At 46.6% G+C, this 6,000-nt stretch overlaps 1 protein-coding gene across 1 annotated transcript in view; it reads left to right on the forward strand.

Moving 5' to 3' along the window:
* SOBP (sine oculis binding protein homolog) overlaps positions 1-5,479 on the forward strand; it is a 162,017-nt gene extending 156,538 nt beyond the window's left edge. Inside the window, exon 7 of the mRNA XM_069488470.1 lies at positions 2,398-5,479. The gene's annotated coding sequence lies outside the window, so the exon portion shown is untranslated. The remainder of the gene's footprint in view (positions 1-2,397) is intronic.
* The last annotated feature ends 521 nt before the right edge of the window (positions 5,480-6,000 follow it).

The following is a 6,000-nucleotide window of genomic DNA, read 5'->3' on the forward strand; positions in this document are numbered from 1 at the left end:
GAAAAATAGAGCGTGGTGCAGCTGCACCCTTTAGAACTTTGGGGGAAAACACATATTATTTACCAGACAATAATAGATACCAGAGAATAATAATGATTATTATAGTGTTTGGGATGGCGAACGCTGTAGTTAAGGTTCCAGAATGGCTCTCATTATAATCTCGTTTTCCCCAGTCTCTCGTGAAAGCCTGGAAATTTCCTTCAAGTCGGCTGATGCTGTCCATGTTTGGTCTTTGTCCAAAGGTGATTTGAATATAAAGAAAAGTATTTGAGAAATAGTCCTCTCTTTTTTTTGGTAGTGATTACATTAAAGAGAAAAGCTACCTCCTTGGGAAAGCAGTTGCCGCATTCTTAAGCAAGCAACGCAAAATGGTGGTGTTTCCAAGTTGCTGGAAGGAAATGTTAAACGCTCTCCCTCCCTCCTTTTAAAGAAAGAATTCGGAGGTCCCCTCTGACTACACGATTCCGTCACTGTTGGTCCCAGGCCCAGAGGTGGGGATGGTTTCCCTTCCTGCACAGCAACTTCCAAGCTGTGCTCGATAAATGCGAGAGAATTGTCCCCAGAAGCTACCCTTGTGTCCTTGGATTCACTTGTCGTTTCTGCAGCTCCTTCCCAGCCCCACATTTGATGGTGGCTCTTGGTGCTGTTGTTTTTGTATCTCTTCTCTCCATTGTCTCTTATTCTCAAAAAAGAAAGGAAGGAAGAGAGAGAGAGAGGGAGAGAGAGAGAAATCAACTGTGAGCTCTTTATTCGGAGATAAATACCCACATTTCCAAATCTGACCATGCCAAATGAAAAGGTTTCCATGGCCTTGTAATTCCACCCCTATTGCATTTTTGTGGTGTTTTGCATTTTCACTTTGGTTATTTAATATACATATTAAGTACACACAGATCTGGTGATTTAATGTGATTTGGGGAACTCAGGCATTTCCTGTCGTGCACATTGAGATTTTCAAACCTTGTTTTTGGCTGATGATTATTATCGTTGCCATTAACACCAAGATTTGGATAGCAGCGTTAAAAGCACAAGCTTCTACTTAGTCCTCCCGATGGGCATTTTGACCTCATCATACTCTTGCTAAATTCATGTTGCAAACACTCTGAGCAAGTTTCCAGGTCCCTTTGCAGCCTCCATTTCTTCATGTATAAAAGGAGGAAATTGTACTGTATTATCTCTGGGGTCCCGTTCAAGTCCTAAATTCCGTCCCCTCTCTGAAATTATTTGTTCATTGTTCTAAGAATAATCTCAACAATTGTAAAGATGTTTACAAATCCTCTGTCAACACTTCACCTTAGCCTAATTTTACCCATTCACATTTCTGACATCGCCATTTGTTGGCAAGAAAAAAGGGTGCTGTCTGGGGACATGGCAGAAGGGAGCTGCTTGACTCTTACTTGACAGAAGTATTTTGAGCACCTACAGACTCTGACCTAGGGGTTGGGTGCAGAGACATGAGCAAAACAGACACAGCCCCAGCCCACAGGGGCTTTACAGTTTGGTTGGCAGATTTCTAAGTGGCCACTTCCCAGGAGTGACTGAGTGTCCTCAGGAGGCTGTATTTCAAACCAATGAACTGGTAACAAATGACATAAACCATCAGGGACAAAGAGGCAGAGCCTGATGTCTTGGCGAATGTGGGGATGGTTGTTCCCCAGAAACTGACTTTCCTGGTTCAATGTCCTGTTCAGACCCTCTGCCTTGGGACTGCAAGTTTGGTTTATTGTCCCCAGGCCCATGCTACTATTTGTTTTGGATGTGAAGAGATGTGAATGGTCCACTTTTGACAGGCAAGACCCACAAACAGAGAGGAGCAAGCATTTCTTCCAGCTTAATTGCCTCTGTAGGAGACTTCTGAAGAGAGGTATATGTGTCCATGGTAATGTTTCATTTGCTAAAGGGTGAATCTCTTCGCCCTCCTTGCAGCAAACACCGGGGCGTACAGGGGTGAGAAGTTACATGGAGTACAGGGCTGACGTCTGGAGCTTCAGGCTCCCTCTGTGACCTCACCTGGCTTTGGGATGACCTTGGGCGACTCAGAGACCTCCTGCTAGTTAAGCATGCAGTAACGTGGAGGGTGAAAGTTGCTGGGCTGCAAGGGATGCTGTGGTCTTTGGGCGAGGGCGTGGTGCACTGTGCTCATTATGGTATTCCAAAAAGCAACTCGAGTTTCATTTCCTCACACAAAGCTGGCAAGGTCGACCCTGAGCAGACCGTGAATGAAGCTCCTGTTGCCATCCCACTGTGCTGCCTCCGTCCTGGGGCTTGTCTGAGGTCTGCGCTGCGGCCGGCCGGGGAGTGTGCTGCTGCCTGACTCACGCCTGGGTTCTCCCCGGCAGGGCGGAGGGGGGGATTTGGTCCAGCAGATTCTGATGGCCCCTTCTCCTCTTTTTTCAGGAACGCTCACTCATGGAGAGAGGGCCCAGAGCAAACCATGTCACGCCATCCAATGACACCAGCTGGTCAGCTCACCACCCCCTCTGGCTAAAACTCAAGCAAATAAAGCCGCTTCCTGTCATTAAGCATCGCAGAGGAAGCAGCCCTCCCCTGGTGGCCTCCAGCCCAGAGAAGCCAGCGCGCCTTGGACCCACCCAGCGGGCCCGCCTTCCTGCTGCCACCGCCTCTGCTTCTCCCCAGAGGGACTTAGGGGTCTCACCCCCGGTTTTAAAAAAACAAAACACCAACAAGCCACAAGGACCAATGTAGGTATTCTCCCCGCTCCATCTTCAAGGCTCAGTGGCTGAGGCTGGAAGATGATACGGATTGGAAAACAAAAATCTTTTTTTAATCTTTTTAAAAACTGCTGTGGTTTTGCTGCTACACTAAGAATTGTGATTTGCATTGTACGGTTTTGGACCTATACTGTTCATGTTTTGACGGCGGAGAGGGATGGTGCTGGAGTCCCAGCACTTCAGGTTCGTCTCTGTCCTGCCCAGGATGCACTTTTAAATGAAGAGTTAGAATATTTTATTGGCTAATATACTTTTCTTGTTATTTTTACAAAGGCCACCTTTATCCTTTTTGATGCCATATTTTCAGTGTTACACTTTTATGGCTTTTAATTTTCGATTTGACAGATGTAAGAAGCAGCATGAATAGTTTATACTGTGGTTTTTCAGAGACTGAATGCCAAGAGAACTCGGTAAATGTTTATTCTTCTCAGCTTTCTCTTTAAATTCCCCTAAATAGCGCCCCATTTGGGAACAGAGCAAGAGTGTTGAACTGAAGACCAAAATGCCCTCAAGGTGTAAAATAATCCGAGGGGGAATATTTGCTGGGCGTCACGAAAGACTCAGATGAAATTTCAGCCCTGATGGTTTTTGGTGATCCAGGAAGTCAGTGAGACAATCTCTCTATACGCAGAGCCCTTTCATGATAATTAGAATAGTATGGACAAACCAATGAAAACAAGAGGGAAAGTGAGAAAGATCGCCCATGATTCTGTTTCACTGTTTGCTTTCTCCTGTCATGGTTAAGAGAAATGTGCAATTCGATCCTCAATCAGTGGGTGGAGGATAACAGGGTAGATTCACTTGTGTGCACTTGTACAGTTGTAGCTGCGAGTCCAGAAGTCCTCTAGAGCATGTGTACTGGCACTGAGTTGGTGAGACAGTTGTGGAGTATCCCATTCTGATGAGTACAGAAAAAAAAAAAAAGAGAGAGAGAAAAATTAAGAAAAAAATCAAAAAAAGAAGAAAACTAAAAAAAAAAAAAATCAAATCACCTTGTGATTCAGTGTATCTGTTTACTAACTCAAATAAAGCAATTGTTCCCTCTAGAGGGGTCCAAGTGCCCCTGTCCCAGGAGGCTGCATGGCCCCAGCAGGGGGGGTGGCGGGTCATGGGCGGCTGGGCCAGGTGGTGTCATGCGGCCTTGAAGCGCCACGGGGCCCGAGGATGCGGTGTACATACTGTATTTCTATATTCTCCTTTGTACAGAGTCACTTACCACGTCAAGCTACTGTTTTACAGGTGCTCCTTATTTATTAGAGCTGTGAGAGCTTAGGGGACACACCTGGCGAGCGAGCTCGCTTTTTAAAAATGAAATTTGGGGGCCGGGGACGGGAGGTGGGAGGGAGGGGAAGCTCGCAAGCCCGGGGAGAGATTTATAAAAGTAAACAAAAGAAACATTTCCAGCAACAAATTAAAAAAACAGATAAACCCCAGCACCAAACCCACCCACGCAGGAAGAAGCAGCCCCTCCTCTGGGTGCTCATTTTCCTGCTGGGCTCACAACATGCTCCTCTCTCCCTGACTGGTGTCAGATTCATCAAACAAAAATAAATCTCTAAGAAAAAAATGCACTTACATGTGCTTATTTGGCTTTTCTCATTATTATGGCTATTGTTGTTGTTATTTTCCTTGTTACAGAAAGTATTCATTTTTCTCCCCCTGGGAAACATTTTTTTACAAGGGAGCTAAAAAGTTTTCTTAAAAGATGGTGAGCTCTGGGGATGGCGCTGACCCTTCCTGAGCTGCAGCGACCTGCCCCTGTCTGCGGACGAGAGCCCACTCAGTCCGTTCCCAGCCACGCCCATCGTGGACAGCACACGGTGCTCGGGAAGTGAGTTTGGGGGCCTGTAGACCCAGGTGTGGTGTCCTTCCCAAGTGCTCTCCAAGTCCTGATCTCTTTTGGCTCCAAGGGTTCAGGTCTAAGGTTCAAGAAGCTCCAGTTAATAGATGCCAACATCGCCATGGGTTCCACTCACATCCATACACTATCTGGCCCCATTGACCAGGAGAGACTTTTGTTTTAGCTTCATGTGAACACGATGGGTCAGTTTGGCTCTTCTTTGGTACCTAAGTTAAACATCAGAAGGTTTCTAAGGTGGAAAGTACACTAATATCTAGTTCTAGTCAATGGAAAGCTAGCCCAATCCTATTGTTCTACACGAGGGAAAACTGAAGCCTAGAAAAGCGGATTGACTCGTCCAGGGTGCCACACTTACTTGATTTAGGTTATCAAAACACAAATGTTCATTAAAATCTTAGACACCCTGAGCAGCTCCCTCCAAGTGATCATCTTGTGGATTCTGGAGACTTGGTTTCCTTCTCTCAAGGAGCCAGAGAGAATCTCGGAGGCTTTCTGGTGTGGGGTTCCGTTTACGGGGGTGACTCCGTCTGAACCCTGCGAGGCAGGCCCAGCTGAGGACGTGCCAGGGGCCGGGGCAGCCGGCTGTGGGTGTCTGGTGCAAAGTCCCCGATAGCATTGTTCATCTCAACTTGGCCATAGAGGCAGTCATCCAGGATATTGATTTTACTTTTGTCTGTAGTCCCAGATTGTCGAGCAAATATTTTGACCTTTCTGGAAACAAAAGATACCTTTGTTCTAACATGAAAAGACTCCGTGGCATCTCCTCAGCCGTGAGTAGCCCTTTCCCTTCCTCTTCCTTCTCCTGATTTTGATGCCTTCTCTTAGTGCTGCTGGAGTGCACAGTTCTCTTGGGCTATCGAAACTGCACATAAAGAGAAACAGAAACCACAATGTAAGCAATAGCTAGTCTGCGTTGAGCATGTGTGCATTCGTCTCGTTTAATCCCCACAGTAGCCCTGTGAGGAAGGGCCTGTTATTTCCCCTTTAAATATGAAGAACCTGCAGCTCAGTGAATTTAGCAATCACGCAAGGTCACACAGCCGGTGAGTTGCAGAATGGGATTGAAACCCAGGAGGTTTGGCATCAGAGCCCAGGCCCCACAACCCATCTGGAGAAAAACTAATGACATCTTCATGAAGAGGCATGTTGACTTCCTGTAAATTTGTGGCAGTGATGCAGTTTTATTCTAATGTGGCCCTCACTGGAAACTAAGCCAGAGGGTTGCATGTTAATGGTTAGCGCCCGCTCCATCTTATTGGATGTGGGGAAACGTGGAGGACACTCCACTTTTTGAGAAATAAGCCAGGCAATGTTTTCCTTGGTAGTTGTCAAACCTCCACTGAACACAAGGCCCCATGCCTGATGCCAGCCAAGGGGAGACCAGAGAAGAAAGCTCACAGCCCCTGC

Source organism: Eulemur rufifrons, chromosome 15, assembly GCF_041146395.1.
Source record: "Eulemur rufifrons isolate Redbay chromosome 15, OSU_ERuf_1, whole genome shotgun sequence".
NCBI classification, from domain to species: Eukaryota; Metazoa; Chordata; class Mammalia; order Primates; family Lemuridae; genus Eulemur; species Eulemur rufifrons.